This window comes from Cebus imitator, unplaced genomic scaffold, assembly GCF_001604975.1.
Source record: "Cebus imitator isolate Cc_AM_T3 unplaced genomic scaffold, Cebus_imitator-1.0 Scaffold300, whole genome shotgun sequence".
NCBI lineage: Eukaryota > Metazoa > Chordata > Mammalia > Primates > Cebidae > Cebus > Cebus imitator.
In genome coordinates, this window is record NW_016107615.1 from 1,688,559 (window position 1) to 1,710,729 (window position 22,171).

Below are 22,171 nucleotides of genomic sequence, written 5' to 3' on the forward strand. Positions count from 1 at the left end.
TCCCTCCCCTATTTCCCCCCAACTGACCAGTAATGAAGAAATATGGGCTTTTTGTTAGGGAGAAAGAAAGCGAAAGAATGATAAAAAGATAAGTCAATTTCACCTATGAATGAATTGCATAAAAATCATCATTCTCACTCATAGGCGAGTATGATGATTTTTATGCAATTCATTCATAGGTGAAATTGACTTATCTTTTTATCATTCTTTCGCTTTCTTTCTCCCTAACGAAAAGCCCATATTTCTTCATTACTGCTAAATGTTTCATGCCTTCAGAAGAATGCATATAACCTCTATTTATGAAAATAAACATTTCTGCATCTACTACTTAAAGAAAAAGAGTTATGTGTGTGAAGAATCCATATTATATGTCACAGGCACCTAATACACATTGGTGATAATTTGTCATTGGTTGTTTCTGTTTATTTATTTACTTTTTGCATTTTGGGGATTTTTTTGTTCTTTTTTTTTTTTTTTCACTTTTTTAAACAGCACTTTTATTAAGATTCTTCAACTTGTTCTCTGCTGGACCCATGCAAAACTTTGCCTCATACGTTTGTTTAACCAGTGCCTTTATAATACCCCTGAACAACACAAGGTCATAACTCCTTCAAATTTAACCACCCCATATTGATGTACATGCTATTGTTGCTTGGCATTCTAGTTTAATCCTTTATACGTTCTAGTTTCATCCCCAAATTAGACATTTTATTATTGCTTTTTATGTTAATATTGTTAATGACAATGGATGCTGTGTTATTTGCTTAGTATTCTTTGCATCTTAGACCTTTTTTCTGAGACTTCATCTACCTGAGTTTATTATGTAGAAATTCCTTTAGTCAGAATCTCTTGATGTTACTCTCAAGTTGTCTGGATGTATTATTTTGCCCTTATGCTTAAAAGATTCATTGGGAGTATAGTGCAGATATTCCCTCTAATACTTAGTGTATATTCCTTCATTGTTTCTCTTTAAAAATCAGCTAGCAGTCTAAATAAAATTTTCTTATAAACAAACTGTATGTACATTCTGGTTATTTGTTTTGAGTCTAAAAATGGTGTATTTGCTTGCTTGTTCTTGCTATAATTACCAGAAACGTTGTGGCTTAGAAATATATAAATTATCTTACATTTCTGGAGATCAGAAATGCAAAATGGGTCTCATTGAACTAAAATCACAGTGCCGGAAGAGCTGCCTTTCTTCCTGGAGGCACTAGAAGAGGATATGCTTTCTCACCTTTTCCAGATTCTAGTGGCTGCCCACATTTCTTGCCTCCTTTGGCTGGTCTGGTCTTTCTCACCTCACATTATTCTGACACGGACACTCTTCTACCTCCCTCTTTCCCTGTAAGGACCCTTATGATTATATTAAGCCCACCTGGAGAAGACAGTCTAGTCTCCAATATTAAGATCAGCTAATTAGAAACTTTTATTTTATCCGCTACATTAATTCCTCTTCACTTGTCATGTAACATATTCACATATTGCAGAAATTAGGGCATAGTTCATAATTTTCTGTATTATATATTCTTCTAGAACTCCAAAATAAATGTATGTTAAGACTTCTCACACTATTTTTTCTCTTAATCTCTCTCTCTTTGATGTCTACTTTCATTTCTATTAATACATAAACATTTATATTATTCTGTGTCTGATAATTATAATACTTTGTATTTGCATATCCCATTTAATTGTTTTTGCTTTTCTTGATCAATAATGCTTGTGTTTATTAAGCATTAATGTTATTTTTTTTTTCAAATCGTAGTCTGAAGAATTCTTTGAGATCTTTTGGCTGATTTCTATTTCTTGGTTCTGGTTGTCTAAGAGTAAGAACAATCAGGAACACATTATTGTCAGCTAAAGAGCTTCTAGAAGACTTGAATTGTATAGATTTGGAACACAAACTTATGTGAGGGTAGATTTGTTAAAAAAAAAAAAAAAGCTTGATCTTGTTTATGAGTACAATAACTTTGGGAAAAATTCTTTCCTATTTTATCCTCCAACTAAGGGCTTGCCTTCCAGAAGGCAAATTTCTTTGTTTGTTTTAGTATCTCTATTCATATTCTCCAACTTGATTGGCGCTCATAAAACAATAGAAAGAAACTTGATGCCACTACTTACTTCCAGATGACCCAGGAGATGCTGGTAGCTTTAATCTACCCATGCCTTTCTGAATTTTGAAATTCTTTGCTTGTATAAAGATCAAATTGTGAGCTAAATATTATAATCATTCCATTCCACTGTATATCCGAGTTTTAGAAATTATTAGGTAGGCATAACCCATAGACACTATGAATACTCTGCTTAATATTTAATGATTGTTTCCTTAATTTTTAAGGAAAGCATCTTGGCTATTAATAAAATGTATCAAATAACATCCTTTGAGCAGGAAAATATTTCTTTCCAGGAACAACATAGGAGGCTAAGTGTGCAATTAATATCTTCCTTCAATCTTTATACAAAATGGCCATAGTTATGTCTGCTTTTCTTTGGAGTCCACTCTGAAAGAGGAAAATAAGAAGAAATGAAAAAAAAAAATAGAACAGTAAAAGAGAATATACATGTCTTTGCATTTGTATAGCTTTCTGTGAAGTAAGATTATAATTTTATATGGTCATATTTAAGATAATTTTATGTACACAATATATGTTAGAGAAATAATAGTTTAATAAGTATTCCAAGATCAAAGGACATGAGATGAGAGCTTCAGGGAACAGAGAATAAAATGAGGGGAGAGCTAAATTTTTGTTTACAAAGAGGTTAAAAAATAAAAAATAATGATTTAGTTGTATTTCAAGGAGTTTCTTGAAAGAGAAGTCAAGGTAGGCATGTTAACTTTCTGTCTACTTTCCTTCTTTTTGATATTCTGCTACTGTACATGGGCCTACAATTTGTTCAAATAAAACAATGTTGATTTCAGCATATACATCCATATGTACATATATACATATACATAAAGTGTAAATGTATATTTATATAGAAAATATAGGTCAAGGCTTGTTTGAAAAGTACAGGAAATACATTGAAGACATCAGAGTACTGGAATATGACTAGGGATAAATTTTTTTTTAAATCATGGGTTTTTTTTCTTTGCTTTTCTCATAAAAGTTTTGAAACTTATAATGTTTATGTTTAGGTAATGCTTTACCATAATTTAGTGCAGTAGACAATTAAGTAATTAAGTCCTACACAGTTTATCTATTACTTAAAGCAGTAAAATTTCACTGCTTCTGAAAAGACTTCAAGGTCTCTCAGTAATCATTATATAAAGTTGCAAATCAGCAAGAGAGCTTAAAATGTCCTTTATGACCTGATCTTTACTGAATTCTCCAGCCTCATCTGCGGTCAGTGCTCAGTATACTCCAGCAAAACTGAGTGATTTTCCATAACTTTGAATATAACACACTTTCTTCTCTGAGTGTGCATGCTGTTTTCTCTCATTTGCTCATTGCTTTTTTCCTCATAAATCTTCTCTCTCATTATCTTTGAAATCACATACTTTAGAAAGCAATCACTGATTTCCTTATAATGGATTACATGTTCTTTACTGTGATCTCATAACGCCCTGTACTTCTCATGGCTTTATATTTCCTGAAATGTTCTGATTTATTATATAGTACTCTAATAATCTGCTTCTATCTTACTCTATGTTTTACCCCTGCTGTGAATAATAAGTGTTATTTGAGCTCCCACCGTGTCCCAGGCTCTGTGTTAATTGCTCGACATAGATTACTTTATTTCACAGAATGTAAGACACACCTTTATTTCATATAGAAAATGTTACCAAATATAATCAGAAAACATCACTGATTATCTGTGCATTCTGTTTTAAAGGTGGTGAAAAGTGAGAAAAAAAGGAGGCACCTTGTGATTGGTGGAGAATTTTATTGCATATAATCTTCACAGCAACCATACAAGGAAGTTGCCAGTAAACACACTTTATGACAGAGGAAAGAAAACCTTAACGCAATTTAAAAAAAGTTTCCTAAGATAAATGGCAAAGTTTGAACTTTAACACAGGTAAGATTGATGTAAAAGATCATTCTCTTAACAATCTTACTTTTATTGTAAAATAGGATAGAATAAGAGACAAGTTTATCTTGCTCAATACTGAAGCTCTAGTGGTCAGCACAAAATAAGAACTCAATAAATATTGCTGAATTAAATAGGAACATATTAAAAAGGTAATTTATTAATAAGGGTAGAGCTAAGGAAAGAGACCAGGTTTTCTCAGTCATAATCTAGTACCTGGGCCACACACTGTGATGTTCAAAGACACTAATTTGATTTTTACTAGACTGAGAATTAACGTTTCTACACTCAATCATTTTATAAAATTAATGAAATAAGACTAATATCCCATGGAACTCTGGGAGATTCAGTTCAAGTTGAGATTTAGGTGGGGACACAGCCAAACCATGTCTTTATATTATTAGAAGTTCTAGCCAGAGCAATTAGAAAAGTAAAAGAAATAAACTGCTTCAAATTGGAAAGAAAGATGTAATATTTTTTCTGTTTGCAGATGACATGATCTTGTTTATAGGAAACCCTAAAGACTTCATCATAAAACCTGTTCAAACTAATAAATAAAGAAAAGTTGCAAGACACAAAATCAACACACAAAATAGTAGTCATCCTGTACACTAGCAACAGGCTATTTTAAATTATTTTAAATGGTTATTCGAGTTTTCTGACCAATAAAGATAATAGCTACAAATTAGTCCTTTCTATTTTTACTTATATTTTACTTAAATATCAGGCATATTATTCTTATGTTGACTTATCATGGTCAAAGGTAATTTCAAGACAATTTTTAACATGGGAAAGAACACAAGGCTAGTACTTCAAAAGCACACTCTGCTTTTCCATTTGTTTTTAGCATGTGAGTTTACTAATGTTCATCCTTACGTTATCTCATAAAGGTTGTATTCATAAAGAGTCATCCCTACTCTATGAATTCAGTGAAGATTTTGTCTAAAATCTCTGCTGAAAATTGAGCTTGTTCATACATAGTGCAACACTAAGTGCTGGTCAGGGAGTAGGAATCAATATGAGAGAATTGTTGGCCAACTCCCTAAAGAAACATTTTTGAAGTCTTAACATTCATTTATATTTACATCACCTTGTAATAGTTGAACAAGCTCAAAGAAAAACTTTAGCCTTGTGGAATTACATGCTACAAAATGGCTTTTATTTTCTTGCAATTATTTGAGTTCCTTACATATTTCAGATACTAGCCCCTCGCTAAGTATATGGTTTGCAAATATTTTCTTCCACGTCATAGGTCATCTCTTCACTCTGTGATAGCTTCCTTTGCTGTGCAGAACTTTTCGTTTGTTTCATGCAATCCCATTTGTCTATTTTTGCTTTTGTTGCTTATACTTTGAGGGTGTATGTTTAAAAATCATTGCCCAAACCATTGCTGTGGAGCATCTCTCTTCTGTTTCCTTCTAGTAGTTTCACAGTTTTCATGTCTTAGTTTTCCATCTTTAGCTTATTTTGAGTTTGTGTGTCATGAAATAGGGTCTAATTTAATTATTCTGCACGTGGTTATCCAGTTTTCCCAACATCATTTATTAAGGAGATTGTCTTTTCTTCATTATGTGTTCTTAGCAACTCTGTCAAAGATCCATTGACTGTAAATATTTGGATTTATTTCTGGGCTCTCTATTCTGTTCCGATGGTCTTTATATAAGTTTTTATACCAGTATCATGCTGTTTTGATTACTATAGCTTGATACTATATTTTGAAATCAGATAGTGTGATGCCTCTTAAAAGTTTTCTTGAGGCATAATAAGCATACCATAAACTTCATACATTTAAAGTAGACAATTTGATAAATTTTGACATATGTAGACAGGTTTGAAAATATCATTATCATCAATACAATAAACACATTTATTAATGCAAATGTTTCTTCATTTGTTCTTGCAATCTCTCTCATATTCCTTCCTATGCTCTGCCTTTCCAGCAACCAATGATCTAATTTTTGTCACCATAGAATAGTTTGCATTTTCTAGAATTCTATATAAGTGGAATCACATAGTATGTATTATTTTATCCCTGGCTTATTTTATTTTGCATAATTATTTCGAGATTCTTCTATGCTGTGGTGCAAAGGCCAGTAAATAGTTTTTTGCAAAGTGCCACATCATAAATCTCCTAGGCTTGGTGGGTCATAGAAGGCCTCTTTCTCATCTTCTTCTTTGTTTATTTACAATCCTTAAAAATGTGAAAAACATACTTAGCTTGTGGCTTATACTAAAAGAGAGCATAGACCGTATTAGCCCAGGGTCATAGTTTGTCTATCTTGTCAGAGTTCTTTCCTTTTCTTAACTGTTATATATATTCCATTCACGGAGAAGCCGCCTTTTGTTTATTCATTCATCTATTGGTGGGTATTTGGTTTGATTCCAGCTTTCGGTCATTGAAAAATAAAGCTAACATGAAGATTCCTGTATGCCTTTGTATGAACATTTGTTTCCCTTTTCTATGATAAATATGTAGTACTAAAATGCCTAGCAGGTATATTTTGGAAACTGTCAAATGATTTTTCAAAGGTGTTTGTGCCCTTTTTCTTGCACCAACAGTGTATGAAAGTTCCCGTAGCTTTACATTCCAATCAATAATTGAAATAATTTGTTATTTAAAATTATAGGAATTTTAATCAGTATGTAGGAGTCATTTATTACAATTTTAATTTGTATTTCCCTACTTTCGAATGATGTTGAGCACTTTTAATGTGCTATTGGCCATCTATATATCTCCTTTGGTGAAGTATGTGTTCTGTACTATTGCTTACTATAAAGAAAAAAGCTAGGTTGATTGTTTTATCATTGGCTTTTGAGTACTTTTTATATATTCTAGATGTAAATTTTTTTAATCAAATTTGTGATTTGTAAACATTTTCCCTAGCCTACAGCTAATCTTTTCATTCTCTTAACAGTGTCTTTAGAAAAGGATAAATATTTAATTTCGACTACCTTCAAATTATTATTTTTTTCTTTTATGCATTGTAGGTTTAGTGTCTTATCTAAGAAATACTTTTCCAACCAAATCACAAAGGATTTCTCCTATGTTCTCCCACAGAAGTTATTATTTTAGGTTTTGCATAATTCATGATCCAATTTTACTTCACATTTTGATAATGATATAATGTATAGATTTGTTGTACCACAGACATACTGGTAATGAATTATTTTAACTTTCACATGACTGAACAAGTTTGCACTTTGCCATTGTTTTTGCAAGATACTTTCACTGAGTATAAAACTCTAGATTGGCAAGTTTTCTTTTTTCCAGTATTCTTTATTTGACTGCTGCTGGCTTACATAATTTTCCAACAGATATCTGCTATCTTTTTTATCTTTTGTCTTTTGTATGTAACTTATCCTTTTTTCCACTGGATACTTATATAATTTTCTTTATAAATGATTTTAAGGAATTTGGTTATTATGTGTCTTGGTATAGTTTTCTACACAGTTCCTACATTATGGTTTCTTAAACATTTAGACACATGAGCTTATCATTTTTATCAAATTTGGGAAATGTTCAGTCCTATTCTCTAAATTACTTTTTTCTTTCCTTCTCCCACTTATGTCTCCTATGATTGCTTTAATTATTTTCATGTCTGGCCACAAACTAAAGGTTTACCCTAAAATAATTTCTAAGTTTTGTAAAGACCAAGGAAAATAGACAAGCATGAGCTATTACAAGGTATAAAATGTCCATATAAAAAAGCACATCATGTCTCACAAAAACTGAGATATTCAAGCAATGGTCACTGTGAGTCCCAGTTGGGCAGTACTCATCATCTGTGCAGTTTGTCACATTTTTTATATTTACCATGGAATAAATTATGATTTTAGAATTTTGGTAACTTTGAAAAACAGAGCTATAGTAGCTCTGTTTGGGGGAACCAAAAGCACAACTATCTTTAAGAAGAAAATATTCATTACATCTCATAAAGTTTTACAAATATCACCAATATGCAGGAATACTCCTGGGGGAGAAAAAGAGCACATTACAGCATGGAAATTAGTTAAGAGACAAAATCCAACATGGTAAAAAAAAAAAGTCATCAAAACAATTAATAAAGATACAGAAAATTAAACATTTCTTTATCCTAAATCCCCAGTTATTTATTACTGAGATAAATTATCTAACAGACTTCCAACTCTCAAACAGAATGAGAAAAAAAGACTAATGAGGTCCCTTCATATGAAGCAAATGACATGTGAAAGACATTGAATATTAAATGTATCTTTGTAGCTTCGCAAAGTTCAATTTAGCTTTATATGGAAGAGCACAGCAGTGGGATAATTGGTGATGTTTTATAAGGAGAAATGTCATCCATTGCTATTCATATTTCCAACATGGTTAATATTAATGTCTGAATGGAAGGACATAGTGTCTGGCACCTAGTACATACTTTAAAAATGTTTTTTGAAATAAATGTCACTTCTTCCAGATCTTCAACCATCATTTTTTCAAGATCAATTCTAGGCTGAGCAAGACTGAAATTGGAAGTGAGAGAGCCAGATGTTGCCAGGATGATGAGGGAGAGAGAGGGATTAAAACAGACTGAGAGGGGAGAATAGCAGTAACATGCTCTCCATTGTCCGGGACTGTTTAAGACGTATATATACTGATACAAATGTCTGCATTCTGGCATGGGAGATAACAAATTTTGTATTCCGTTTGAAAAGCTGTAGCTTACTGACATATTCATATATGTAAATTATTTTCATAGACATTGTATTAAGAGAATACATGAGAAAAGCTTCCCTCTTGTGGCCACAGAGGGGTGAGTGTGCTAATGGAACTATCACTATCGCTGGCATTACATGATTCTACTGGGAATGGCTGCTCTTTATCTGGCCCTATAGCTACTCAACATGTATTCCTTGCATTTGCTACCATGACACATACCTTTCCTAACTTACTCATACACTGAGAAATATTTCACTTATCCAAGTACAGTAAATAGTGAAACATGAGCTCATGGTTTGGTCAAAGTCTGTCAAATTGTAAAAACACAATGGAATCACTGAGCATTACTAACATACACCATAAAATCATACATATCAAACAAAGAAACAAAAAGCCAGAATCAATTGACAAGTGGAAGTTAACTCCTTGCAACACGTAGCAATACAGGTCCCATGTCTGGCATCTGAACTTCTTAAAAACTTTCTGGAATTTCACCAAGTCTGTCTCATCAGAATTCATTTCCCCTGCCAAAGCATTCCATAAGTGTGAATGAGATAAAACTACAACACAGAACATATGGACAGAAGATGAAAGGAGATCAGTGAGCAGGAAAATATGTTTCTTAAAATCTGTGCTGCAGTCATTTTTCTTCTCAGTTTTGTTGTTTGTTATGCCTTTGAATGCCCATAGACAACATTAAGAGTGTTTCTACACAACAGCAAAAGAATAAATCAGTTCAGGCCAAAAAGAGTCAATTGCATTAAGAAAATAACAACAAAACCAACATCGACATCAACAAATGAAAGTCAAGTTGTTTGGTGTTTCATAAGAAATCTGTTGATTTGTTTGTTTGGTGTGCACAGCCAGAATGACTAGTGACAAAGGTAAGTTCTTTGTTTACAATTTGCTTTACCTGTAATTGTAAGCACTTTAAATATCCATGTTCTATTGTGCTTTATGCAATGTTTACTGTCACATGTCGTCTGTTTTCCTCAAAGTACCATGTATAAAAACAGGGTGAATTTTCAAAGAAGGAAAATGCAGTTTGAGAAATGGTCTAGTGTTACAACTAGGCTGGCTTCCTTGAGTTAGTGAGATGGCAAATGGATATTTTTCTGAATATAACTTTTCCTAGAAACACTTATTTTCTGTGGTGTATGTAAGTGTAAAATCATTGATTTAAACTATTTTCATACATGATTTTCTCAGTTCTGTTTATCTAAGCTCTTTTATTTTGCTTTTTTACAAATAAGTAGATAAATTCTTCAACCCACTTATTGGCAGTTGGGTTAGTACTTGTCTCAAGTCCAAGATTTGCTAGGATAAATCTATCTATGCTATTTTGTTAAATAGTGTCCATACATTCTGAAATAGTCTAAGCATCTAAGTTACAAAATAAAAAACTGAATCAGAAAATTGAACAAGCAAGAGCTTTAACAGAAACGTACAGATGCAAATAGTTGTTGGTAGTGAAATGAAGAAACTTGTTGAAAAGTTTCATAATTGCTTTAAAGAAAGTAAACGTGCCCATCTTTTTATTTTAATTTCATAGCTAAACACAGAATTTACACATTAGTTTTGCCTTTCAAATCTCCAACAAAAAAATAAACCTCCTAAATGAATAAAACTTCTTGGATATAACCTTTAAAAACTAACTTTGAGGACATTTTAGCTCCCAGAAATTAAGCCAAAATATGGGTAATCAAAGAGATTAGAGGAAAAAAATGTACAGTGTTTCAAGAGTGGAAACAAACTAGCAATAAATTCATTTATTCACATTTGTTTTTTAATTTCAAATCCTCAGATGCGACTAGAAACCTGAAAATTTAGAATGACCTGTCTTGCATTGCAAAAGGCAGACTTCCCACAAAGATCGGTTGAATTAATTAATAAATGAGTTAACGGATATGCTTAAAGCTTAATGTGCAATAAACTAACTGAAAAGAAAACACACTGTCTGTCTCCATTTGTTTGGGCTGCGATAATTGGGCGGCTTTTAAACAACAGAATTTTTTTTTTTCACAGTTCTGCGGGCTGGGAAGCCCAAAATCAAGGTGCTGTCAGATTTGGTATTTGGTGAAATTCTGCCTTCTGATTCATAGGAAATTCCTTGCCATGTACTCATGTGTAGAAAGGGCAAGGCAGCTCTCTGTGGCTTCTTTTATAAGGCCACTAATTCCATTCGAGAAGGCTACCCCTTCCTGACCTAATCACCTCTGAAAGGCCTCAGTCCCTAATACCATCATACCGGTTATTAGGTTTCAGAAGTATTTTGGGGGGGCACAAGCATTCGAACAGGAATTCCTGAATTCCTTTTTAGACTATAATTATACCTAATGGGTTTTTGATATTAGAACTTTAAAAGATCGTTATTAATAATGGATACTAATTTAATCAATGAATATTTATTGAGCCTCTGATCCTATTGGTCCTAGAGATACTTTGGTAAAGACAAAGCAAAACAAAATATGGGTCTTCTCCCCACCCCTAAAATGGAAATACTGGAGATGACATCAGAAATGGTTAGTATCTAAGCAGAGAAGTAAACCAGGTTCATGTGCTGCAGAATAGGATGGACTCTTCAAGGTGGTAGACAATTAAGCTGACATTTGAATGAAGTGGAGAAAATAGCCATACAAAAATTGGGAGAATATAATGACAGGCAAAATAAAAAGTTAACTAAGCAGCCATTAGATTGAATGTGTTTGATATCGGTTACCGCCATGGTAAAACAAAAGTAGGATGGTATATCTAGAGGATAAAGCAATAAACCACAACAGATGGTAGGGGTCGGGTCATTTAATGGCTTTTTAGAAACGCGATGGGGCGATTTTCATTGAACAAGTGGAGGAGTTCCTAAAGAAGATGTCACATATATATGTGCATACATATGCTTATTTGTTTTAGTTCTGAATCTGGAGTAATTTTATCCCTGAATCCGGAAAGAATTCCAGGTTGGACATAAAGACAGTTGAGTCATTACGTATACAATGGATATTTAAGTCATGAGACTCCAGGTTTTAATCTAGAGAGAAAGTGTGACAAAAAGGAAACTGAAAAAGCAAGGGACGAAGAAAGGAAATCTTCAGAGGAAGCTGAGACACTGATCACAACCACAACGTACAGAAAATATTTGATGACTTTAATATGTGTTTTATTTTTTAATCAATAATTTTTAAATTAAGTGATAAATTCTTTTTTAAAACAGCAGTCATAATGTTCTCTAACTCACATCAGGGTTGTTTTTATGGAAAAGTGGGTCAGTGGTTTTGACGTATATGTAAATTTATAGGAATTAACAGTATCAGTGGCTTTTATTGGGCCATGGGGTTTTGCACATTTTTGAGGAGGATATTCAGAATAACTGAATATTAGTATTATTCAGTTATTCAATAAATTCAGTTATTTAATAAGTAAATATTACCATTTATTTTGATTTTTAAATTCCTGCCTAGAAATAGAGTCCTTATAAATAAAAAGGAATTCCTGAAAATTTTAATGTTCATTTATTGCCGAATTGGTTTACTTATTTTGACACAAGATCAAATAAGTTAAAAAATGTCAGTAATATTTTCTGATTTTATTTTTAGTTTTTTATTGATCAAGAAAACTGATTATATAAGATAATAGAGAGGGGGGCAAGACAGTTTTCCCAATTGTTTATGTTAATTGTTTAGATGATTATTTAACTCAGACATGCTAAATAGATTTCTTCTAGTAAAAGTTTTAAAATTTAAGCTGATGCTTTAGAAAAATCCTTATATATTAAAATTGGGCAGAAAAAAGTTAAATAATATGGCCAATATTTTCTAAATAAATACTTTTACATTAAATATAATAATTTTAGTCTTATACTAATAATACTTCTTGAGTATTCTCCACTGGTAAAGTTTCCAAGCTATTTGTGAGTGAAACCATGAAATATGTCTTCATTTGTTTTCTGTGATGCAAATTGCAACATCACTCACATATTCAAAGTGTATTTTCCCTATGTCTAGTGTTTTGGTATGCTTAAGAAGCTCCCCAATTTAAAGCATATGTTCCCTCTTTGTAAAGAAATAGACTAATTAGGAAATCAAATTCATCATTTGAACAATATCTGAGCAAGTACTACATGTCCGTTTTGGTCATATTTGATCCTAGTAATGAGTTCATTGGATATTGTGCAATTAGTAACAAAATTGATAGAATACCAGAGAGCTAATTAAGCATGCAGCATTTGAGTACATAATCTATGTATACAGACTTTGATCCTTTGACATTGTAAAGTCTTCCATGGTAGGTGGAGCTGAAAGAGAACTTTCAAGTCACCTAAATTTATATTTCAAAGCATACAGAGGTCTCTTCTGTATCATCCTTTTTGCAATTCTGCATAAGTTGTACAGACATTGAGTATTAGCAAGTGGCAGAAAACTCCCTTTTTGGTAGAGTAGCCCATTCTGTTGTTCAGTACCTGAACATAGCTTCTGTTAATTGTATCCTCATTTTATTGATATGATTGTAAGAAATTTTAGTTCGGTTTTAACTTTTCTTGGTTTATTTACACATGTATTAGAGTTCTCTCCTTGTGAGGAACTTAAAATGTCAATTTTAGCTTGTAACTCTCCAGAAATAGTAATGTATCTTTCTAGTTTAATCACAGTTTAAAAATATATGGAGAAGCACACAAATATTTTTATGCCTTTACAGTGTTCATTTTGTGTATAATTTTTCCTTACTTTTTATATTTATAAAAGATAAGCACTGTGTTATGTATATATTTAAAAACATATTTATATCTTTACATTTATATTTATGTCTGTAAAGTGATTGAATGTCTAATTCCAAGGTCTTGCAAACTAATTATGCAAACAAAGTTCAATTTAAAAAAAAAAAACTAGAATTCATTCAAATTGAAGACCACTTTTTGCGTTAGATTTCAGGCCTTACATTTTGCAACTTTGGGATCTTGCTGACTTTTTAAGTGAGGAAGCTGTACTTTCTGATTTATTGGCTACATCATCAAAGAATAGTTGAACTTGCATGTGGAACAGATTATTTTTTATTCTTAATTTTATATTTTTGAGAATTAGACCAGATTTTTAAACTCCCAAGGGTTTATGCAATCATATGTCAATAGCCATAAAAGAAACAGCTCTTGCAACTATACGTAAATGGATTTATTTACTTGTTTAGCATTCAGACAATGTGGGGCCATTGTGTGCCAAAAAGCTATAACATTTTCACAGAAAATTTGGTGTTTCTTTCTGCTGCTTACTGTAATTGATGTGATAAAAATAGCAGGCCTGAACTTCAGCCTATGTACTCAGAGGGAATTCTTCCATAGAGTTACACTGAATGAGGTTGGAGCCAAGCATATTTATTGCCATGATAATATGAAGATGCGATCATATTTCTGCCTATGTTAGATTGCCAAAATGCAAGAGGCAGGGCATTTGCTGTATATTCATCTGTCAATCCGTCAAACGGCTCAGTGGTGAAACAAACATGTATGACCCAGAAATTTCAGCAGCTTCTCTACTACCTACTTGGTATATCATCGGAGAGGACAGGAAGAAGAAATGAAGGGGATCATGAAATATTTTAAATTGAGAACATCATAATTTATTATCTATAGCATCACCTCAGTATTAAAATTAGTAAGATGTATGATCCAGAAATGCTGATCTGGACCATGTTATTTCATGAAATACACTGAATATTTTAAATAGGCCTCAACTATGACCTTTCTAAGGACAAATTCAAGATTTTTTTTTAAATGTTAAAAATACCTTAAAATATTTTTTACAGCGTAATTTTACGGGTAAACATTCATGAGCCTATTTGATGTGGAGACTTAAAAAATATTTCTTATGATTTTTCCACAATATTTTCACTCTTTTATCCTATTGGCTACAATATTTATATTTATCAGTGATATATTCTCTAAATATATTTATTTTATTATAGTGTATGCTTGGGAATAATGTTTCATATCTTCTTCCAATAGCCAAATAAAATGTGACAGAGACAGTTTTTTTTTCTTTTTGCAGCGATAAAGAATGGTTTAAAATAATGAGTACAAAGACACAATTGATATATTCACAGGACGAAAACGTCTCCCTAAATTTTTTTTAAAAATCGGTTGTAAGTGAAACCAATTATATTATCATGATATTAAGATGGCAAGCATCCTTAAGGGAGAGTACTGCATACATTTCCATGTACTGCTATTTTCTAAGGGGCCTCTATGATTTATCAAAAAGCCTTTAAACTTTTATGAGCCACAGCCAAAATTTCAAAATTCTCCCAGGATTCCTGGCCTTTTAAACATCTACATATTTTCTTTGACAGTTGTCTTTTGCAACAATGATATCAGCTTCTTACATCTGGTATATTCTAGCTATACACCTTTTTGACTACTATTATATAAAGATCATTATTCTCTAACAGAATGCCTATTAAATATGTCATGTTTGATGACCAGTACATTTTAAATTAATCTACACAAAAATAGTATTGATGATTTTGTGTTCTTATGTATGCCTTTTTGAGAACAGGGCTTCACAATCAAGCTCATTCTCAAGGTACAATTTGTCAAGGATCTCACGCCATTATGAATTTTTAAAAATTGGTATTTTTCTGCCAATCTCAGTGTTACTATTCCAGCAACAGACTTAGGAGGGAGTTCTCATTATTCTTCTAACCTACAGATGGGGAAATTGAGTGTAGGTGAGTTACGTTGAATTCCCATGGGCTCGTAGCAAGAAAATGATGCACCTGTGATTAAGTCCCAGCTCCTAGAAGCAGCATTTCTTTTACTGGGCACGCTGCACTGGGTTTCACTCTAAGTGTGAAAACTAGGCTGTTACTAGAGTCCTGAAATCTGACTGGCTTCTTTAGCTATAGTTCCCATCAACACACGCCTTCTGTTTAAATGACTGTTATGTCATAGTAAGGTTTTATTCCCTTAAGGAGAAAAAAAAACATCAAATTTTGCTATAAAATGATGTAAATAGTTTTAAGCAAACAAATCTAAGAAAAGTTAAAAGAACATTTAGAGACATTTTCAATACCCTGCAGTCAAAACATAGCACTACATCTGTAATTGAAAAAGTTGGGTTTATTGCTTGCTGCAAAAGACAAATTCCGATGCAGAGATAGAAATATTATATATATTACATAGAAAATTACACAAGGAAAACAGTGTGCTACCACAGTTCGGTTCTTTGGACTCAATTAATTGATTTTTGAAGAGATAAATATTACAGCCTATATTCCACATACTGAGCTAAGTCCTGATTATCCATCTGTTATATAAATATAAATATATCATTTTTGTTTAAAATAGGAAAAACTTTCTGTTAGCTTTTATGTATAAATTTTGGCTTGGTGACTAAGACAATCATAAAAGTTTTGTGTATCTTTCCATAGCATTCTAACTCTTGCTTCTTAGCGTTGGCTCTCTGAAACAGAGAAATCACTGTGTTATAGTCCCACCTTCACATTAGCAAATTGTTCTCTGAGCATATGAAATAGAAATTTAGTGGAAGACATTGATTTTAAGATGCTAATTGACTTAGAGCATCTATTAAGAAGTCCAATTAGCCAAAGACTAAACAACCTGACAAAGAAAGTAATAAAAACTACAGTAGCTGTGGGGTACTAAAGTCTTTGACACTGTGATTAATTTGAACGTTCTCACCTCACCTCTGAAGGTACAAGTAATTAAAGATAAGCTGGGGGTAGATTTCTTTATCCTCTCATTGTAAATCATTCATGGGGCAGTTCTCATTATTTCTATTATCCATATTCCCTGGTCCAGTACACTTATCTGTATTACCGTAATCTTTACAAAGTTAAACAAATCATCCTTCTAGGTTGATAGAACAAGTTTTGGATATGGGGGATGTGGAGGATTAAAATATCAACTACAGTTAATCTTACAAAAAAAAGTCATTTTTCAATGATTCTTAAAAGTGAATTAAGAGATTCTTAGAAAACTGCATCCAGAGACATGACATGTGCTATTTCTGAAATCCCGACTTAAATGATCAAAGGGCTACTAAAATAGAGGAAAACATAAGGGAAAATATTATTTATAAAAGGCAGAAGTAAAGAATTTCTTCCACATATAGTGCATATCGGATCAGATTGAAAGGAACAGACTCATTACTCAAAACTGTCCTACCTCAGAAGCTGGTTTCTTAACCACAAGATGTAAACAGAGCAGAATTTGGCCAAGATGTTAAACATTTATAATTTTCTTTTTGGCAGGACATATTTGAATAATGACACTAAAGATATGCTAAAGGAAAGACAGGCTAAAGGAAAAAGTTAGGCCACCTTCCTTGGAACAGCACGCTAGCATATAGGTCATATTAGGCTTTCCAAAAGCAAATGGGACCGTTTGTATTAGAAAGCATCCCTGGTGCAAAACATTTGCTTCGAAGGCTTTGTGCTAAGCCATGCTGACAAAGGCCCCCTAATACACAAAGCATGGAAGCTGGACCAAAGAGAAAAAATTATTTTAATTGCATAGTAAAAGCTCTCTGCAGGCACAGTGTCTTTCTTAGACCTAAAGAAGAGATTAAGTAGAGAAATTTCCATTGTGAGATACAGAGCCCTTCCCCTCTGCTTCACTGGTGGCTGGATCACAGACCTGGCAACGGACTCATAGTGAGTAATCATCCTGCCATATAGGTCAAGAAGAAAAGGCCACAAACTTGGGGACAAGTTATTGATATAGTGACAAAGGCCAGTTTAATAAATCAGTGAAATTTGAGCTCTACAATCAGAGCACATAGTATCATTCCTTTTATTACTCTTGGAAAATTACCAAATCTTGATTATATTACTCTTAGCATGTCTAAAATCTCAATACATATGAATAATCAACCTTACAGGTCACATATTTTGACCAAAATGTAATAAAACTGGAAATTGATAACATAAAATATGAAACATTACAACTCATACACATTAAAAATTCACATTAAAAATTCTTGTAAATGAGAATGTGTTTAGTATAATTAAATTCAATAAAAAGTATTACATATATGTGTTATAGCTAAATCTATAATCAATAAATAATCAGCTCTAAACAGTTGACCTATAAAATGCAAAAGAAATAAGTATTCAACTAAGAAAGTTTGCAATTATAATAAATATAAATAATGTTAAAGATAAATTAATAAATATAGCTGGATTAGAAAGGAAAAAAAGTGTTACATAAATCCAGGAGTTTGATGTATGAGAAGATAAAATTAATAAATATATAATAAATATACCTAGGAGCTTTAAAATGTCAATATAAAACACACAAAAAAAGTTATTTGAAGACTGGGAATGAGAAACAGTTTAAAATCTTAAATAAATAAATGATGAAAAAATATTTAAGAAATATAATTTCTACTTCTGGTACTATGGCAAGCCAGATCTCCCTAAAATTCTTTTCTCAAAATACATCTAGATTCTGTATTTATTTTAACACTCTTCTAGACTTTCTAGAAAGTGATGCAAATGCCATCCCCCTCTCAGTGTGTGAAGCTATAAATGAAGAACAACCACTAAGGGGTAAGCCAACTTTAATGGTAAAGCAAATGCCTACACTTTGAACCGAAATGGACGTCTGTGTTTTGTGCCTGTAGGAAGGAGTATAAGTTGACTCCTAGAAAACTTTATACTTGGAATCTCAAAGGTGGAAAGGAGCAGCATCTTATGTCTCAAGGGAAAAAATAAAATCCTTGTGAGAAGATAGTATTAAACCTTCAGATTCCACACAATAAAGTTTATCATTTTAAAATATACCCGATACACAATAAAAAGTCATACTTGAGTGACTACCACTAATTGGAATGCAAATGTTACAACCTTATAGAGTTGAATTTGCACTATATATTAAAATTGTGTAGGCATGTATTTCCTTTTATATCTAGCAATCTATCTTTAAGATTCGTCACCAAAAATACATAATGACACATATACAAAATATTAGTTGTGGCTTTATTTATAATAACTGAAACCTAGAAGACAATCCATATTATATCTATATGAATTGATGAAATAAAATTTGATATATCTGTAAGTGGATTATTATGAATGTGTAAGAAAGATTTGAAAGGTTTTTATATATTGCCATGGAATAATCTCTAGGATATTTCTTCGGTGGAAAAAACAAGGAAAATGCACAGCAATGTTTACAGTATGCTTTATGTAAAAACTTTTTTTTTTGGAAGAAGAATATCTGTGTATGTATTTGTATGCATATGTATTTGATATACATCTGTATGTGTCAATTTGCTTGTATTTACTAAGACAAAAATGATAGAATAAGCAAGAAAATAATAAATGTATAGGTATTTGAGGATGGAGGGAGCAGGGATGGAAATTAAGTTCTATGAATTTAATTGCTTTATGGTTTTGACTTTAGAACATTAAAGTTTTACTTAAAAATAAATTAATAAGAAAAATAAGGCAATGCTAATAAACTAAAAATGAGTAGAAAAAAGATTCCAAATGTATATCAAAATGATTGAAAATTAGTTTTATTTACATTGACAAAGATTGATTTACTTCTTTCCCAATTTCTCAAATTCTCAATTTCCTAAATTTGATTCTCCAATCAAATTCTCAATTTCCTAAATTTTCATCATTTGGTTAGTCCACCGTTCAACAAAAAATTCCAGGGTCCTACTTGTGTTTAAGTTATGCAGAATAGCAGGAAGTAATACAAATGTTCTAACTCTGTTTAATGAGACTCTCAGTTTAATGCTCATTCCTCCATTTCCTGTTATTATTTCATTGTTTCTGGTTCACATTATTGAAGAATAAAATATCATCTGTGCTTTGCTGCTGGGAAGCTGTCCAAGAACAGTCTTAATTTCACAAAAATGCCAACTTCTAGATACAAAGCAGCAACACTGTATATAGGGTTTAAAAGTTTAATATGATTAGAGAGAATGATATTATGGAACTGTACATGCTGAAATTAACTTTCAACCCTTATTGTAAGAAAAGAATTCTCTTCCATTTTAGTATCAAGGTTTTAATTAATTTTATTGATGCATGAAAATATTTTATTAATAATACGTAATGCTTAAAGATAGTATATTTAGAGATTTTTGCTTTTTTGATGCCTTTGCAATCATTAAACTGTGTCTTTTAATTTCTAAGTAATGACTTTCTATATTATGGCTGTCTTCCTCCCACAAAATTCTAATTAAAAAATAGATTTAGAAAATTACAGTACTTGAAATTCTGTCGTCGCCTCATTCACTGGAATTCTGTAACAGAATTTGGCTGATTGTTTAAAAATCAGATCAAGTAAATGAAAAAAAAGCAGTAGAAACGTTTGATTTCACTATATCAGCTCTCCAAATGTTATGCCACTAGTGAGGCCACTTTAAAGGCAGCATGAGAAATTATGTCTTAAAAATGCAAAACTGATCAAAGGCTAGAGGAATCATTGCTGAAAATTCTACCCTGGAGGAAAGGGAATGGGTGGGCTTGAATAAACATATGTGGTGAAAGCCAGGACTGAAGACTAATGAAAGAAATGCTCTCCAAAGCCTACACATTAACAAAGAGGTAAGTTATACTGTAGCACATAAAGGCCTTGAGAATCTTAAAAAGTAACTTAAAAAGAAGTCCATAGAACTGAAGCCCTCCTCACATTTCCTATGATGTCCATAAATGAACTCTGCGTATTGTAATGATATGTGTATTTTCCTTGCACCTGAACTCAATAAGAAAATTCCCAGAGGGGATAGAGGGTGTCTTTCTCTCTTATAATCCAGCATAATACAAGGGGAAATAGCTAAAATGCTTATATACATATTTTCTATAATAAAGCTAATAATATGTCAGAAAAGTAAACTTCTAGAGTTTTTTTAAGGCGATGTGGAAATAACCCTTCATGAATAGCATTAGATACAACTTTTGGTAACATTTTTAAGATAAATTATTGTTCTCAGATATCTGAGTGTCATGCTAAAATGAAATGGGAAATTAAAGAACATGGAATAGGAGGAAGTAACTGGTGATATGAAATGGTGCCTCTCGGTGCTGAAAACAATGAATTCTGAAAGGAGATTGTACAATTGATGCTGTTGCTTCCATCTTGAGTTTTCCATTTTTCTTCACAATTTGGCATTTGTGCATCAGGTAGCAGAGGATTATATTTCCCAAATCTTCCAAATGCCTGGTCTTCACGTGTCTTATTAACCGGTAAAGAAAGATGGCCTGCAGCAAAGACTAAATGGTATTTATACAGCAAAGAAAATCCGAAAGGACCAGTTAGACTTACATTCGTAGGAATGATGGGAATAATAATAGTAAACATTTACTTATCATTAAATGTTCATATAATAAGAAATGTATTTATTATCCCTATTCTATAGATGATAACGCTAAGGATGAACCAGGGTGTGGAACTTACCTCTTCCCACAATTACAAAAACATCAGAGGTGGTATTGGAACCTAATTAGTCTGACTCCAGAGTTGAAGAATTTAACCAGCCTACCATGTTATCTCTCTCCAAATAGAGCTTTTGATTAATATACTTTGGTCCTCATATATCTTGGCATAAGGGATTTTTACACCTACACAAAAACCACTTAAGAACACAATGCTCTCAGCAATGTCACTCCTAGGTATATAATCAATAAAAATGCCATATATATATATATATATATATATATATATACACACACACACACACACACACACACACATATATATATTCCACAAAAACATATAAGCATGCACAACAGCACTATTTTTCTGAAAGCTAGAAATCCCCCAAATTGTCATTGACAAAAGAATAAGTAAATAAATTCTGGTTTGTTTTCACAGTGCAATGCTGTGCAATGATGAGAATGAATGAAATACAGCTACATATGGCAATATAAATGAATATCATAAAATGCTGAGAAGAAGCCAGATACACGACTACATCCAGCATGACTGCATTTTTATGTAGAGTTCAAAATAGGCAGAATATTATATAATGATAGAAGTGATGATAGCAGCTATCTTTAGAATAACTAGTACCTAGAAAGGAGCACACAGTTGCTTCTCTGGGGTTCTGATAATATTATCTTTCTTCATCTGGATGCTGGGTACAAGGTATATTTGATATTAGAAAATTCATCAAGCTGTTCTCTCATCTATGCATTGCATATGTCAATAAAAAAGCTTTTTAAAAGTACAGTGTACTGTCAAAGAAAAGCGTGATTATAACTAACTTATATGTATGAGTTAATAGATATTTTATTTGAAATTGGAACCCCCTCAGACCTGCACAGTAAACAACCCTTATGTGTAACTACATTTCCAACATCACACTTAAAAAGATGTCTGTATTTGCGCCCATTTTTCTTCCTACTTTTTAAAGAAAAATAAGATTTCCTCTTAAAACACTGTCTTCAATAACAAAAATTGGAAACAACTTAAATATTCATCATTGTGGAAATGATCAA